Consider the following 18,849-nt stretch of genomic DNA (forward strand, 5'->3'; position numbering starts at 1 on the left):
ACAGTGAAAGGCCCGCATACCAAAAAAAAAAAAAAAAAAAAAAAAAATCTGCCTCATTGGGGTGTTATCAGGATTAAGTGAAATAATGCATGTGAAAGCATTCTGTAAACTATAGTATTATACAAATGTCAGATTTTTATTAATTTCAGACAGTTAAAACTATTGAGCATAATCCACTTGGTGATACGAATCCGAAGACTAAATTGTAGGTTATTTTACCCTCAACAATATAACTATCTAATGAGAAGATATGTATCTTATCTACATGATTAAAATTCAGCACAAAAACTGCTACTAGAATGTACAAAGCATTCTGGTGTTGTAGAAATTAGGGTCACCATTAATTTAGAGCAAGGAGGCCGTTTGTTAGAGAAGTTTCAGGTGAAAGTGGTATATTGGGCCTTCTCTGAAAGAGGTGAAGGGAGTTTTTAAGGAAGAAAATATTCTAGGTAAGAACGGCCCAGGCAGAAGGGGCTATGTGAACATCAGTACAAAAGCATAACAAAGTAGCCTCTTGTGACTGGACTGTCAAAGACATTTGAGAAGATGAGTCCAGAAGACAGGATGGAAGGTTGTGAGTAAAGACTTTTGAATGCAATACTTAAGAATGGGAGTTTCATCTTGAATACTGTGAGATGCTGTGGGTGGAAATAGTTTCAGCAGGTAAGTGACATATATCTTTTTTGTTTGTTTGTTTGTTTTTGGAAGAGAAGTAAGAGTGAAGGTGATGTCATCCCTGCCCTTAAGATGTTTCTCTTAGACTAAGAAGGTCATATCAATGTATACACAGATATATTGGTTCCTTAACCTTCACCATCAGGACCAGAACCTAGGCTGAGACCAGAATAAGAGTTTCATCCAGTCTAGAGTTATTGGAGCTAATGCAGGTCATCTACAGATCAAACATCTAAGGGTACTGGGGAGGTTCTAGAATAAACATCTTAATAATAGTGAACTAGACCTGGGCACTTCCTTATCTTGCAGAACAGGTAAAACTAACTCAGTGTTTGCCCTAACGACTTGCCACGTGTGGTTCAGAAGTGCATTCCCGAATTGGGGTCCCACTGAGTCTGTTTCTGACCAAGGATCATATCTCATAATCACTACATTCTAGAACAGAGTTCCGTATATTTGGTATGTCATTTATATTACATGAATAAGAACAAAATTCTTATAACAATGAGATGCCACTCATTAGGTTACCAGTGTTTCACCGAAGATGTTGTATTGGATTGTCTGAATCACAGAGAGGTTAAAACTACAATTCTGAGAACCTCCCTCTCCCACGGTTCCATGTCAGTGTCTGCCAATGAGAGGAACTTACGAGAGCTTTGGAAGGAAAAAGAGAAATGTGGGCCAGTCTTCTCTGGAGCTGCAGTTAGGCACACGAGCAAGTGTAGAGTTGGAAGTGGCTTCCAGGTGTATCTTGAAGATCATCTGCATTTAGGCTGAGGACTGAGATAGTTGAAGGATGCCTCCAGAGGTTCTCTGGGTGACCCTCTGAGAACCACAGGCTTTGTTGCTGCAAGCTGAAGTTCTGGGTGACTTAGCTTTCCTGGCTGTCCCAATGATTATGGAAGCCTCCCCTTCCCTGTGTTAAAACATGCTATGTATGAAATACACAGAGTAGATTGAATTCTTCTTAATAAACACTGACTGATACAGGTGTGGCCATTCACCTTCACACAATACATACCATGTAAATATAAACACATCCTATCAAAATATGCATATACATACTGGCAGGTTGCTTTCTACCTGCCAGTATATATATGCATATTTTGATAGGATGTGTTTATATTTACATGGTGCATTTTAAAGCAATGGCTACACTGGTTATACATATTAGAAACTATAAAAACGTTAAGAACTAATATATATATTAGTTATATATATATATATTATAAGAATATAATCCATGAACATTGGTTCATTACTATTAACTAAACTCCAGCCTGCTTTCTACCAGTTTTTCATTAATGTTCATTAATGTTCTTTTTCTGTTCCAAGATCAAATCCAGAATTATGTTTTTATCTTTATGGTTTGAAAATAAGAATTTAAATATACATCGGATCATCTTAACGACCACATTATAAGAAAAGCTCAGCGCTTGGTTTTGATGACCATGTTTGAATTTACAATAATGCCAAACAATACTAATTTTATTACCCTGGACTAATGAGTAAAGGACAGAAAGTTACTGAATAGGAAAGTGAAGCATTATCACTGAGTAAATGACAAATTATATCACTGCCTCAACAGTGGCTGCACAAAAATTTAAACAGAGGAAAGCAGTCAGAAAATTTATTCCTTCTTATTAATTGTACAAGTTTTATCAAGCACTTACCATGTGTAAGCATCTTACCTCGAGGACAGAGTGATGAACAAAATAAAGTGTTTCTCTCCCCTCCCTTTTTCCCGCCTTCCCTGCCCCCACCACTCTCTCTTTCTCCCCGAGCTTACATTACATAAGACATAACAGAACATGCACATCAAAAAGCAAAAGAAACTTCCCTAGCCATGACTTTCGTGTTCGAGTTACAAATGGTAGTTTTGCTTTCAAAAAAGCAATATCATTCATTATGCTTAATTTTGTTAATTCTAATTTCATTAGATTTTCAGTCTTATTTGCATTTAATTTTAAAATTTATTTTTCTTTTATAGTTGTATAAGGACTTTAAGCGTTAATAGTTTACACTCTGGGTAAGTAATAGAGTAAATTGACATAATTTAGACTGCAAAATATTTTTTTCCTTAAAAAATTCTGAATTTGGAAAATATTATTTAATACATCACATATATTCCTCATGTGGCATAGTTAAGAATTGAGCATATTCTATGCTCAATAAAACCTTTAAGATTGCTAACAATAACAGGAAATGTATGATGATTCATAGATTTCCATTTGTTTTTCCATTTCAAAAGCTATTTGGAGGGCTTCTGGTTTGTTTAGCTGTTAACATAGAAGTTTGAATGACAAGACAGACGACTGCTTTGTCAGAATTCTCAATTGGCCACACAGATGGACAGACCATTATAGACATTACTTTCATGAACTCACTCTAGTCTAGGGTCTTGTTCTCTATTTTGCAGGCCCAGGAATCTGATCCATAAGTATAGAGAGTAGGGGTGAGGTATGTGTGCTCTCTCTCTCTCTGTCTCTCTCATGGGACAGTCTCTCATTATAATTCCCTATACCTGATTTGTATTCAGAAGTTTGCTTTGGAGCACCTGGAAACAGATCCAAAAGAGTTCTTTATATGATTCAAATGTGCAGTGACATCAGCCTTAGGTAGCCTGACACACTCATTTCAGTAATGAACATGCATCTACTGTCAAAACCAGCAGAACTGAAGCCTTGGTGAGGGTGCTTCTTCTCCTAGAAGCAGTTTGCAAGGTCACTTCTACCCTTTGCCTCTGTGATAATTGTCTTTCTGTCATTGGCCAACCTACCCTTGACTGATTGGCACATTTTGTCATTAAATACATTCGTCAATTCAGTAAGCTTCGTTATAGACTACAAGTCATTCTTTTAAAGCTCTTTCATTGAAGCATTAATTTCATAAACATTTATTGAATATCCTTCAGGGAGCAGAGTCATGGACTAGGAGTGTAACAGATATTGTTCCTACTCTCACAGAGCTTATCATCTATTAGGAGATACACAAAAGTGTTCAGACGATCACCATACAGTGTGATGTGTGTTATGATGGGAGTATAGGATGCAGCGATAGAAGCTAGGAGAAGTACATAAGAATAGACTTGAGTCCGAGTCATCTCCCTATAAGAGGTTATGTCTAAACGGAAATATGAAAGTTGAGTAATAACTAGTTGGAAGAAGTGCATATGCTTATGTGGAGTGTGTGTATGTGTGTGACAGAGAAAGTAACAGAGAGAGAGATTTGGGAGGAAGAAGGAACAACATGTACAAAGAGTCATGAGCAAGTGACAATTTGTAAACTGAAAGTATTTTCACATAGTGCTGTTCTGAAGCATTCTATGTTGATTTCATAGTTTACATCTCCATCTTCAAGAAGGGAACATTTTTTTTACTGCACGTTTACAATTAATGTAAGGAATGAAGGCTTATAATTCTGAGTCGGTTCTCATTTTAGAAATGTCGCGGTTCACACCAAGCAGCTGTCACCCCCACTAAGCTAAATCCTCTGTTGAGCAAGCGGCTTTTGGAATAGATGAATAGAAACATGGTATGTGCATTTTTTTCATTGTTGCGTTCTCCTGTAAAAAGCCAGCATTGGTAAGCCCTTGCTTAATGCATCCACATTGATACCTTGGCAAGTATTTATTTTATTGTCTTCTAAGTGAAAAGATCTCAGTTTTATATAGCATAGATTTCTTTGATTTGGATATAATTTCCTTAACCACGTAGACGATATAGAATTAATACAATCTAATCAACTCTACTTCAATAAAAAATAAATTTTTTTAAATAAACATTTTGTTTACCAATTTAAAAAAAAGAATTAATAAAAATCTTTAAGCAGAGTTTTCAGTAACCAGCCACTTCTAATACCGTGTTCATATGTTAGCTGTTGAAAACGTAGGTGGATAAGGAAGTTAATGTTTTCTGACTTTAAATGAATAATTTATATCCCCCGAAATGCAAAAAACTTACCCAGTGGATAAACAAGATAAAACATATCAGGCACAGTATATATCAGACTGTTAACATATACATACTAGGCTAAATAAATAAATGAAAAATATTTCCTCACTAGTTATACACACAGTAAAACTGAAACATTCTGATAATCATTCTGTGGGCCTATGTGGTAAACACTTGTATTGTATGGCATTTCTAGATCTGGACTGAATCGTCATGGTTTCTCTATAAGAGAATATTCACCAAAATTTCAAATGGATGGGGGGCCTGTCCCCATTGGGACAGCCTTGTCCTTGGAAATGTACCTTCTCTTTATCTGGTGGTAGATGAATTGCTCATCTTATGGTCTCCTAGTTTCCGTGTATAACCCAGAAATGTTGGTTCTATCCCCTTTAAGCCTCAATAAAAATAGTTTTTTCTTTAATTTTTTTCTCCTGTTATATCACACTTTTCAATTTTCCACTCCCCTAGAGTTCAGCTGTCTGCCTCACAGTATCAAGTCCAGCTTATAAGAGAGCAAATGCCAGATATAAATGCATTTTAAGGAGAGTGATCTGCCAGGTCTTTTTGGAACTGAAGGTGAAGGATGTGGGGAAAATTAAACTGGGATTTAGGCAGAGTATTAGTAGATGCTTAATCATTGTTTTCCACTTCTAATTCACTGATAAGCTCCAGTAAACCTAAAACATCTCATTCTTTATAGAAAAAAAAGAAGACACTTGAAATCTTAAACTGTCTTTAAAACTATAATCAAAGAGAGTGTTCTGAAGGGGAAACTGCCTCTGCTGAATTGGAGCCTTCAGACTGCACAATTTTAAAACAGTTGAGCACTCGGTGGCTGAATCTAACAGCCAAAGAGAATAGTTTCAACGGAGTTTGTAATCAAATATGCTAGACTCCAGGAGGGAGGTTGGCCTCCCTCTGTTACCCCAGTCCCTGAATGCTAAAGGGTTAAGACTTGTGCCTGCGTATAAGCAATAGGCCATGGGCAAAAGGGCAGTGTTTCAACCCGTATTCTTTTCCTTAACATTCATTTGTGGAAGACAAAAAAGCGAGAGGTTTCTGTCAAAGACAAAAAAAAGGAGTTGGAACTAGAACAAAAAGCTTCAGGAACTTTCTTTTAAGGAAATCATGCCTAAAGACAATGAACAGAAGCCAGACCATACATTCTCGGCAGTGGGAACTCTTAACACTGCTTTCTCCATTCTTCCCTGAAAGTTTCCCTTCAAATCTCCTTTTTCAAGTGAGTGTTCATATGGGTTTGATTATAGACTTACTATTCAAAGAGTAATGTGTTTTTAATCACAAAATATTCACCATGTAGGTTAACATTACTCAGTGTTGAAATGTTTACAATGAAGAGAATAATGCTTCCACTTCATAGGGTTCTTATATGGACCCAGTGAGATAACACATGGGAAGTGCTAGCATAGCGCTGGTGAATCCTCTGTTGTGTTAGCTATAGCAGCAGCTGCTACTGCAGTGCTAGTAAATGCTGTTTTCATTGTATTTCAGCCACGAGGGCTTCACAGGATCCAGAGGTTCATTTCTTTGGTCACAGTACAGTATTGGAATTGGGAGGGGAAATAATGACAACAGATTGTTGAATAGTGAAAGCCCCAGTGCATATTTGGATAGTACGCAAATCCTATGGTCCTGAATTTTGGGACTTCTGTCCATGCTCTAAGATGCTTTATCTTTTCAGTGTTCCTGGGAGCCTCCAAGCCACTCACCCTCTGTGATGCCTACAACAACTGCTCTCCACAATTTGATGGAGTTTTAGCATTGGTGGAAGACCTTTCAGGTAACAACCTCCACCCTGCTCAAGCATGGCTCTAATTAACACTGGTCTAGTAGCAAGGAGCAGGAATTTTAAAGCTAGATTTAATAAACAATAAAGAGGTTGTTAATGAAAGACATCCTAAAACTCTGCTTCCCTCTGTGAATTTGTTCATTCTCCTCCCTGCAGGCTGGGATTCTTCGTTTCCTCATAGTCTCTGCCCCTAACTCATCTCTCCAGTTTCAGGTGGTACTTGGTTTTGGTTTACTGTGGTGATGATGGCCCTGTTTCTATAAGAAGTTCCAGTGTCTGATCCTATGGGGTAACCTCAGCATCTTAATAACCAACTACCAAATTTTTGGAGGACAAAGCTGCTTGGCCTGGTTTAGGTTGAGTGTCTACCCACTGGTCTATAAGCTGTTGTGGGATGGTACCTGTAATCATCTGTGGTGGGCAGAATAGTGGCCTCCCAAGGAATTCCGTGTCCTAAACCCCAGTATCTTTGAATGTGTTACATAACTAGCAAAAGGGACTTTGCAGATTTCATTAAAACAAAGATCTTGAGATATAAAGATTTTCCTGGATTATCCAGGTCAGGTCAATATAATCACAAGAGTGCTTATAAAGGAAGGACGGAGGCAAGAGCAGAGTCAGAGAAGGAGATGTGATGATGAAAGCATTTTGGAGTAATGTGGGGCTATAAACCAATGAACACAGGAAGCCTCTTGGGGCCAGAAAAATCAAGGAAATGGATTCTTCCCTAAAGAGGGAACAAATTTGTAAAACTGTAAGAGAATAAATTTATGTTATTCTAAGCCACTAAATGTGTGGAAATTAGTTACAGCAGCAATGACCCCTTTTGGATGTAGGGGCAGTTGCTGGAGGAAAGCTACCCTCCTCTGTGGTCCCAAGACCTCAGAGAAATCAAAAGTAGCTTCTCAAAGTTTAGGGACCTCTTGCCTTACATTTTCTAGCTTTTTTCTGCCTCTGAGTAGGCTGAATGAATTACCACTATGTTCCTCTTACATGTCAGTAGAAGCTGTCTTTATTTCCTGAGGGTAATAATAATAACTACTTCATGGGAATTTTTGTGAGTATTAATTTAGATAATACCACATGTATTATTACTTATGTGTGTAAAGTTACTGATAACAATGTCCGGCACAGAATAAATGCCAATTATTATGAACCCTACCGATAAGATGTACAACCTTGATGGTTGTCACTGAGGCAAGTAACTAGATTGAATGAAGTTGAAAGGCTTGTTGCCCAATTTTCATGGCTCAAAAATTTTTCTGTGTTATACGTATTTAGGCATTACAACAACAGGGTAGGATGTATTATCTCCAACTTATAGGTGAGAAAACTGAGTCTCAGAGAATGTAAATAACTTGTCCTAAAGTGGGAGTGAGAGAATGTAAATAATTTATCCAAAAGTGGGAATGTCAAAGCTAGAATTCAAATGTACGTCTTTGGCTTTAACACTAAGTCTGTTTCTAGGTCATTATGCAGACTCTCAGTGCAGCAAACCACTAGTCTCCGGAGCACTGCCCCCATTTCTAATGCATGATATTTTAGAAGGTGGCAATGATATGAAAAACCTTGGCGACACAGTAACATGAAAGCACTGGGTATGTGAACATTGTCAAAGATTCAGTAAGCATGCATATTGCTATGGAGTGAATCGTGTCCCTCTAAAACTCACATGTTGAAGCTCTAACCCCCATTGTGACTATATTTAAAGATAGGACCTGTGAGGAGGTAATAAAGGTTAAATGAGGTCATGAGGTTAGAGCACTAATCCAATAGGGGTGGTGCCCTTATTAAAAAAAAAAAAAAAAAAGGAAGAGACACCAAAGTTCTCTCTCTCTACCATGTGAGGGCACAGTGAGGAAGCAGCTGACTTCAAGCTAGGAAGAGAGTCCTTGCCAGGAACCAAATCATCCGGCACCTTGATCTTGGGCTTCCCAACCTCCAGAACTGTGAGAAAATATGTTTTTGTTGTTAAGGCCCCCAGTAGACACATGTACAATAGTGGCATCTCCTCTCTTCCTCTTGGTACTGTTACTCTGCTTTTTTTTTTTTTCCCAGCTCTGGGTATTTCAGGATGTGTTCCTATAAATATGAAACACCATTCTTCATTTCATGTCTAACATACATGCATTCATTCTACCAACATTTTTGGAGAGTAGAACTTGTGTTGTATGATGGAGATGAAAAATCAGGAAGGATAGACCATAGTATTATGGTGGAGCTTCCAGCGTAAAAATACAGGATGTGTGTGTGTGTGTGTGTGTGTATGCACATGCCTGTGTATGAGTGCATGTGCATGTGTGTGAGATATATGAGTAAGACATGAAGAGAAGAAAGAGAAAAGGGTGATGAAAGTGGCAGAATTAGTACTATAGATTGAACAGAATACAACAATGTCTCTTATGTCAGTCTTAAGGAAAAACGTAATGCTCTTGGGTGAAGTCAAGGGAAAGAAAGGAATGAGGGCTTTAGAGAAGACAGTAAGAGTAAGAAGAAAGGTCCATAAAGATGTCTTCTGCTCTTCCAGACAACTTTTTTTCTTAGACTAACACCTGATACCTTAGCTGGTCCTGCAAAAGAGGCTTTAACATTCTAGTGCTTCCGATGGTTGATACAACAGAACTAGAGTCCCTCCCCAATTTTATCCTTGAAGCCCCATGTATGGACAGTGATAATTTGAGGAGCAGTGTAAATTTGTGTGTACTTCAAGGAGAACAGATAGAAAAGTTCAGCTATGGAATTTTTCTAGGAGTTAATCTTAACTTTGCAAACAACATATTTGACCAGAGAAAGGCAGTAAAGTATTCTTTGTTCCTTCTTTCCTGAACTACAGATTCTTGTTCATGTCCCAGGGAAAGCCATGCACTGACTGTCACGAGACTTCCCAAACCTCTCTGCTTCTTTCCATCCTTAATGCCACTCTGTAGGTTTAGTCCCCCATCACCTAATGCCAACATAACTGATGCCAATATCCACATTCCAATCATTCTCGCCAACACCACAGGTATGATCTTGTGACTTGCTGTGTAAAACCTTTCAGTGACTCTCCCTTGCCCTCTGCATCAAGTCCAGTCCTCAGAGGTCATCAAACACCCTGTAGGCTTCAGCTATACTAAAGTATTTACAGTTGCCAGCAGTGGCACACCCTTCCTTATCAGTTATTTTGCACATGCTGTTCTCTCTGCCTAGAAAGGGCTTCTTCTCCTTTCTTTGCCTGGATAGCCCTACATTCAAGTCTTCCGGTATCAACCCTCCTGGACAGACTTCCTTGAGTCCACATCGGAGAAGGGAACCCCTGTGTGTTACCAGAGCACCCATAACTCTCAGCACGTTGGATTGGGATTGTCTGTTTAGTTATTTCATATTACTAGAAAGTAGGTGCTAATGGGAGGGACTGTGTATTGTTCATTATTCACTACAGTCTTCATTATGTTCACTCCAACCAACTTCCTTTCTGTGCCTCAAACATATGTCAAACCTTCTGCTGGCTCACTTGGGTTCAACCAGAAATATCTATTAAATACCAGGTGTATGTCTGGAACTGTTTCAGGTGTTAGAGCCTTAGCGAAGACTCAACAGAAAGTCATTCTTGCCCTTGTGGATCTTCCGTTGTTGTGGGGCTGAAGCAGAAAATAAACAGAAGCAATAATGAAAATGTAGAAGATATAGATAAGATAGGGAGTGCTGGTGGCTGGAGAAGGGTACAGTCTTAACTAAGGTGAAGGCCTCACTGAAAAGGTGACATTTGAGCAGAACATATAAGAGAACTGGACTTGCAGATATTGGGGGAAAATGAAAGCAATCCAGATGGGAAGAGTTCCAGCTGCACAGTCCATGCTATTATCTCTCTCATCTAGTAAACAAAATAATCCAACTCATTTTTTAACCCACTGTCCCCTCCAGCTACCATTCTATTTTTCATTGCTGGCTTTCATTCTGTATATCGTCTATGTCCTGGACTATGTCTTATACATATTTATTTGTTTGCCTCTTGCCTGTTCCCCTAGTAAATTACAAGCTCCATAAGTATAGGGATTTTGTCCATTTTATTCACTGCTATATCACCAGAACCTAGAATAGTGCTTAGGTAATAAAACGCACCTGACAAATAATTTTTAGTGGACAAATTAGTGAATAATGTTTTGAAAGAATAAATGAGTTAGAATTCCTATACTTATTGACACGTTATCATTAAGTATATTTTCTTCTAATTTCTTTTCCATGAAGTCTTAACTTCTGAAAGGCTTTTTTTGGCTTCTGGACTACTATATTTAAAATACAGTGAAAATGATTGTTTTTTACAGAAAAAAAATGGCTCTTAACTTCTCTCACCGACTATACTTATGTTAAAGAATATTTCAATGTTAGCAAGAAAAAAAAAAAAGATCAGTCATTCACCATTTATGGATAATGGCCTGAGTTTGATCAGGTGATGTTTTTGTACGAGTGCTGCTGCCTCAAGTATGTGGGAAAGAGAGCTGGATTGTCAAAATATACAACAGTAGCAAGTGCATCTGGCTTTAAGCTCAGCTTGAGGCAGGGCACAAATGATGCCATTAAGACACCTTCCTCAAACCTAGAGCATGCCAGTTTCCCCTCCAGAGGGCAAAAAGGAAAGCTCTTTCCCAGAAGAACTTATGTCAAACATAAGTCTGATGGAATCAAATCATTGTGGCCAGTGAATTGCTATGCTCAGGGGCTGATGTGGGATAAGCATGGCCCCCAGGGAAAGATAAGGAATAGTCCCCCACAAAGGCTACAGGGGTGCTGTGGAGAAGCTTCCCAATATGTAGAGAAGGAGATGACTACTATGCCCCATCTGATTGTTTCCAATCTTGGCCTTCTATTAGAACCACCTGGGATGCTTCTTCATCCATAAGATGCCAATTTGAGTAATTTCTGCTTCAGTCACAGTGGAGTGAGCTAGAACCAGACTTATTCTCTCACCATAATCAAATAAAAAAATGGACAAATACATAAAACAATTGTTTTAAAAAATTAGACGGCATCAGAGAAAGACTGTGCTCCTTAGAGAGGGGAAACAAGTGAGATGAGTCCTATGATTATCCAGAATTTATGCCCAGGGGAACTTTACAGATCATGGTGCAGAAATGACAAGTCCTAGCAGAGCATGAGGGTCTTAAGGTCTTAAAAAGTTGAGAAGACATGGATCAGAGGCTGAGGAAGCTGAGGTTTCTGGAATTTACAGCACAAAGAACTGGAGATAAAGGAGCTATTAAGAAAAAGCTCCAGGAATTTGCATATACATTTCCCTGAATCTCCTCCTGAAGGATAAACCATGTACACATAGGTTGAGATTCCACAGGCTAGAGAAAAGCCAACCAGGAAGCTCTATTACTGACAGGTCCCAGATTCACAAAGAATTGGGAGAAGTTTCAGTTCTGGCTGGGTGGAGATGAGAGTACTCGCTGACCATCCGTGACATTTAGCAGAGACCGCAAAAGAACAAGGGTCTCTACTACTCACACCTGAGCAGGTAATTCAACTAGTGTGGAATACTACTAGTAGGAGAAGCAGTAGTTGTTCTTAATTTAGACAGGATTTGATAGAATCCAAAAGCCCATTTTTCCCCCCAGGATACAAGGACATGAAGCCAGAATTTAAGAGAGAAAAAAATAAAAGAGAATAGTATTGATAACAGCGTTGATCAGAGAAAACCCCATTACATATTTTTCTGGTGTCAAATTCTGCAGTCCTGGCAGGTAACACTTCTTCTGCTCTCCACATTTTTCAAAAATATTCTACATTGAATTTATATTCTCCCTTTCCTGCACCCTGCCTCATCTCTATAAATTATAATTTTATTCTTCCTTTACTGTCTGTCATAAATGCCATAAAGTCATCCTGAGCATCCTTCTAACACCAAACAAACGGGATCATCCCTCCTCCGAACCATTTTATTTGAATGTCCCATGGCTTCCAAACTTTCATGAGTACAAATGAGAGTATTTTAGTATCATGAAGTAGTAATTTTTCACAGTAATCATATTTCTTAATCACTGTGAGACAGTTACTTCCCCAAGCACACGTGAACCGTATCTCATTTAACCGTGACAACAAACACGTGGGATGGGAACTCTTATTACCCCCCCCACCCCTTTCTCTACTCAGGAAATTGCGGCTTAGAGCGCTGGTAAGTAACAAAACCGCGAGTTGAACACAAGCAGTTTGGCTCCAGAAAACAAGTTCTTCAGCTCCACAACAGTAAGTACTTTGTCTATTTTTCTTGATTAGAAGCTCCTTGTACATGAAGGCTGTGTCTTTTTCATCTTTGTATGCCCTGCACTTAATAATAGTGTTTTGTTGGTAGCTGGTTATTGGAAGAAATTTGTTGAATGAATAAATGAATTCATGCATGAAAATTATAAGTATCTTTTGAAAGGTGATGGTGTTATAATTCATACTAGGTATAAATGATGCCTGCAGGGTAGGAGGTATCTTATTGATGTGTTGTTTGGTGCTTTTCTGTTTAGTAAATATCAGTTGTGTTAAATTGCTTTTGATTTTTTTAAGGTTATCTATTCTCTTTTCTGTGCTAAGATTTCTAAACCAAATATACTTTTTTGACACATGAAATAGATTATGTTTTCAGAGCTGGCCAATTTAGGGATCAATATTCTCATCATTAAACATGAAATTGTTTTATAGAGTCAGATTTGGTAAATTGAGAGAGGAAAATAGAGTCATTGAAAAAGCAGCCTCCCTCAGCTCCTCTAGAGGGAAAAATGCCAGTTCAAGGGGAATAAGGAAAAAGAAGGAAGACAATTACAGGCAAAACCACAAGCTTAAGAGGCTCAATGATTTTTTTATTTCAGAACTCATTTTCGTGCATTTATTTTCCCTTATTTTAAAGCTGAAAATGAATAGGGAATGGCATGGTAATAAAGAATTTGAAATTGCGAGTTTTTTCAGTTAAATTACTATATGGCTTGAACAGAGAAAACCAGGCATCTTTTATGTAAAACCTCGGAGTGAGTAGTGGAAGGAGAGTGATGAATTATCCCACATCCTTTTTGTACCTCGCTCCCCTCCACAGTTAGACTTCTTAACCCCAAACTTTACGCCCTGAATCTCCCCAGCGTGTCAGAGGGTCTGTGCGGTGAAGTGCAGCAAAGTAACAAAATTTAGTGTACAATTAACAAAGGTTTAGCATGAAAAGGACCAATAAAACACTATTGATCCACGTCTGGTTTGAACAAATGTTGTACAATGAACCGTAAGAAATATTGTTCTTTAGAGAAACTGTAAATTTTATGACTTTATACTTGTCCTTATTTTAGAAGTTTGGGTTTGCACTTAAAGTGTCTTTGTCAAAATTAGAAACGAAGTGAAAAATTAAGAGGCCTTTATGTCTAGTTTCACGTTTTAGGGATTCACTGGGAGGAAGAAGGGCCCAACCTAGAAGCTGCCGGGAGATGACATTGGTGCTTCACTGCATCAAAGAGCCCGAGTGGCTGGAGGCAAAGCTTGCCCAAGGGCCAGTGTGAGTCATACTCAATTGAAAGTCAAAATTGTTAAGGAAGGAGAAATATTCAGCAATAATTCAATGTGATGAATGGGAGCCCTCTGTCAGTATACTAGGAGAGAGACAGGGAGCCAAGGGGACGGGAGACGTGAAACCAGTCAGGAAAGTGCAAGGGGATTGAAGGAGTAGTTCAAGGCTTGGGGCTGGAACCCTTAGCCGAGATGCCAAGAGCTTACCCTGATGCAGTAGTGCCAGCCACATGTATGGGAGTGGACCAGCCAGCTCAAAGGCGTAAACTAGTCCCAGTACTTTGCAAACGTTGCCCCCTCTGATGGTTTTTTGGATTTCCCAATGTTCAATTCCTTTTTACTCTTGAGACATTTATCTCTGATGCTCCAGTGTAATTCAGTATTATTCATCTTTTACCGTAGAATGGCTCTAGGAACAGATAACCTGGCTCCAGATCTTAGCTTCGACACTTTTTTAGCTGTGTATCTGTAAGCAAATGATTTAATCTCTCTGTGCTTCTATATTTTCATCTCTAAAATGGAGTTGTTAAAAGTTTCCAGATTTCATAATATTTTGAGAAAATTTAATAAGTAAATAAATGTAAAATTCTTAGAATAGTAACATTTAAAATCAATATATTCATTATCATCTTATATTTTACCGTAATATCTAGTATAGTGCCTGACACATTTTCAGTGATCTGTGAATATCTAGTGAATTGGTGAATGAAAGGTCATGAATCCTAAATTTGTAAAGTACGTGCAAAGGTCAAAATAGTCACCTCTGGTAGGGATAAAAATGAACAATATATATAGGCACCATCCACTTCTTAAAAGTTGTCAGAAGTGTTAATTCCAATCTATGATAGGGCTAGTGGAATATTTTTTTTACTGCATTTACACAAAGAAAAATTTCTAAAGTTTAAAGAAAGTGTTTTTCCTGATGATTTTGACTTTAGGTAAAAGTATAGGCAGAATCATTCCCTGAACAAGTGTGTGCTGACCTACTTAATCACATCTTGATGCAATGTTACAAGCCAGGGCCAAAAGAAATCTTAATTTGGGGCAGCTGTGGAACCATTCTTGGTTACCCCAGGAAGTCAAATCAGTAGAACAATTCTTAACAGAGTTTCAGCGAAGTCCAGTGACTTGTAAGTAGGCAGGTTGGCGCCTGTTGAGGCAGGAAACTGTGCCATAGGTATGTGGTGGGTGTGGCGGTGATTACTGAACGGGGCGGACCCTAGAGTCCACAGAGAAGGAAAAGTAACTCAGCCTCCTGATCTTGATGCTGCTAGTGGGTCTTCGAACGTGTATTCTTATTTTTATTTATTTTTGTCTTTGCTTAAGAATGAGCCGAAAAGTTATTGAAAGAAACAGCACATGGTACCATCACACGTTACCCTTAGGCCTCTGATTCAGTTTTTCCTTATCTTTCCATCTGAATTCTACAGGTTATTTTGAGTGCGGTTTAGAATTCCTTCGGAAAGTTTTAAACGGTTGGATTGTTTCACATGTTGTTACAATGTATCAAAACAAGGCAGGGAGACTTTGCATTTGTATCACATTAATTTCAGGTGACCACAAAGTATCTACAAATGATCCATTCTCTTAGTGTGACGGTTCTTCCCAGGAGCTCGCAGTCAGTCTCCCTTACCTTTGACCGTTCTCTCTTACTCAACCCCACTTAACCACAGTTTCTATTGATGCCTCCTTTTCAGTGTCCTCCTGTCTGGAATATTTATAATAGACTAATTCAGTGACTGTTCTGCCTCTGGTTTCTGGCTCCTTTGTTTGACCTTTCACATTCCTTTGAGAGTTACTTACTAAAACACAAATATGAATGTAACTCTCTCCAGCTTTAAAATTTCTAACTTATCTCTGTTGCTGAGGGAGTAAAATCTGAACACCCCAACCTGTTCCTCAGAGGACCCGAGCAGTTGGCTTTCCACGAGCAGCACCGTACCTCCACCTCATTCTCACCAGTGTTTAACAGTGCACTCAAAAAGTATTCTCGGGGCTTCCCTGGTGGCGCAGTGGTTGAGAGTCTGCCTGCCGATGCAGGGGACACGGGTTCGTGCTCCGGTCCGGGAAGATCCCACATGCCGCGGAGCGGCTGGGCCCGTGAGCCATGGCCGCTGAGCCTGCGCGTCCGGAGCCTTTGCTCCGCAACGGGAGACGCCACAACAGCGAGAGGCCCACGTACCGAAAAAAAAAAAAAAGTATTCTCCCACATGCCCATGCCAGTCTTCTCTATGCTCCACTGTATTACGGTTGTGCTAACACGCATGAACAATCCTATCTAAATTAAGACTCGTGTAAGTGATAGCTTCTACGGCCACATGGTGGGACCCTAGAACCCCATTAAGACTGCCACCGCTGAGCCTTCTCCAGAATAGAGAGTAGTACATAAGGAGATAAAATAATGCAGAGAAAGGGCAAAATGTCTTCCTAAAACACAAATTTTAACCCACAGTAAATAAATAATTACATTTCATATTTGTGAAAAGTGTGGTAGAATTGCTCTTGCCGTTTGAGCTCCTTAGCGTTTCTTCCTTGAATGGGGAAAGGCTTAGTCCTTTATAGAAGCTATGTGTTTCCAACATTACACCGTATTTCTGCCTCCTTAGCTCCAGGTGGTTGATCTGGTGTGTATCTGACCTAAGCCAGGTGAGTCAGAGCCTTTTCTTGTGATTTTTCAACAATATTGGGACATGAAAGACTGCCTCCTTCATGTGTAGAAGGGAAGCCGGGGGCACTTAACGTGATGCAAGTATCTTGCTCTTCCTGTATTTTAATGAAGATCCCCTTTTTGCCTAAATTAGTTTGATCTTGTTTTCCGTCATATGTTCCCGAAAAAGTGCAGGAAAAATATGGCTATATTAAGGAATTTGATCCAAACTGTTTTTGAAATTGTGGGATATAAAACTCCAAAGACATTTTGAATTTATAGGAGACCACTCAATTCTTGCTGGATTTCTCAGAATATGGCTTCCACTTTACTATTAGGGATAGTTGCTGTTGTTGGAGCATATTTTTCTCCTACTGCTATTGAAGTATACTTGACAAATAAAAATTGTGTGTATTTAATGTATATAAGTGATGTTTTGATATACATATACATTGTGAAGTTATTACCACATGCCCATCACTTCACACAGTAAGTTTGGTGTGTGTGTGTTGCTAAGATCAACTCTTGTTAGCAAATTTCCATTATATAATATAGTATATTATTAACTAAAGTAGCCATGCTGTATATTAGATCTCCAGAATTTACTGATCCTGTATAACAGAACCTTTGTACCCTTCAACCAATATCTCCCCGTTTCCACCTGCCCTTAGCCCATGGTAATCACCATTCTACTCTTTGCTTTTATGAGTTAGACTATTTTAGATTCCACATAGAAGTGAGATCATGCCATATGTGTCTCGCTCTGTCTGGCTTATTTTACTTAGCATTGTGTCCTCCAGTTTCATCCATGTTGTCAGAAATGGCAAGATTTCCTTCTTTTTGTTAAGGCTGAACAATATTCCGCTGTGTGTGTACATACATAGATACCTATAGATAAGTATACACACACACACACACACACACACACACACACACACACACATTTACATAACACATTTTCTTTATCCGCGAATCCTTCTCACTCGATTTGCAATATAAATAGAGACGGGAAACTGTAATAATTGGTTTCCTTTCTAGCTTTAGGAGGGTCACTCGATTTGTCTTTTTTTTTCAACAAATGAGACTAATACTATCTTTTAGTTTATACTGGTACCAAGTAATTTTTAATGAGTTTGTGTTTAAAATATGTACTTCTTTCACTTGTTTTCAAATGAAAAATCATTATACTTATATCTTTTGTACATTAATTGGAAAAATAATTGTGGATAACAATATTAAAGTTCATTGCCAACATTTTTTTCCTCTTAATTATATTCTTAACATCACGCATCCTGATCTTGGTCCCCTACTTGCTATGAGCTCTTCTTTTTTTTCCCCCCAAGCGGTCCTGGTGTTCTAAGGCACATTTGACTTTACTTGCGTGATGGTATTGCCCGTTAGTTTTTACAAATAAGAACAAAGTTGTGTCTATACAACTTAGAGCCTGTTAGAAGTTACTTCACTTTGTAAAGTATTACGTATGTATATTATTAATCTTGCCCTCTCTGTCCTTCGACCTTTGTCTGGAACATCAGTGCAGTGTTCCAGCTATTGATGCAATGGATGAGATTTTGTGGGCCCCAGGGCTGATGGGGGAAGTCCCCACCTGAAAACACTGGCAAGGTAGGAACTGGAAGATTGAATAACATCAAACACTGTGCAGGGACATGGATGTTCAAAATAGTAGTAAGATAATCAAGAAGATAGTAGAATCCCGGTGGATTAAAGAGTCTGATCAATGGGAATGTGCAGCCACAAGCCAGCAATCCGTATGGTGCCTGACAGTTCATTCATTCATTCAGTAACTACTATTTGATATTATCAAGTACTGTTCCAGGCACTCAACACAGAATAATGAACAGAAGAGGAACAACTTACCTCTCTTTAGAAGCTATCATTAAATACTCAGTGAATAAATGAATGGCTGTGGAAGGATGAAAGAATTAACAATGCACATTTGCAGAGTGTCAGATTGCAGAGATGAGCATGAGCAGAAGAGGAGGTAAAAGGGTGAAACAGAAAAGACAGAGATTCTGACATTTATCTTTAACAGGACAATCTGGAAATGTGAGTTTGATGAGTGGAGCCTGATATAAAGTCACAGAAAGGTAGTAGATAATTCGCATGATATGTTGTCCATATCACTAGGTGTAGGTCAGGGAGTAAATAATTTGGCAGCCAGAATTTGGTGTTTCAGTTTTTCTTCATCTTTTTCACTTTTTTTTTTTTTTTTTTTTTTTTTTTTTTTT

The sequence above is a fragment of the Aethalodelphis obliquidens genome, unplaced genomic scaffold (genome assembly GCF_003676395.1).
Source record: "Aethalodelphis obliquidens isolate GAN/ISIS:26980383/991018 unplaced genomic scaffold, ASM367639v1 scaffold64, whole genome shotgun sequence".
Classification (NCBI taxonomy): Eukaryota; Metazoa; Chordata; class Mammalia; order Artiodactyla; family Delphinidae; genus Aethalodelphis; species Aethalodelphis obliquidens.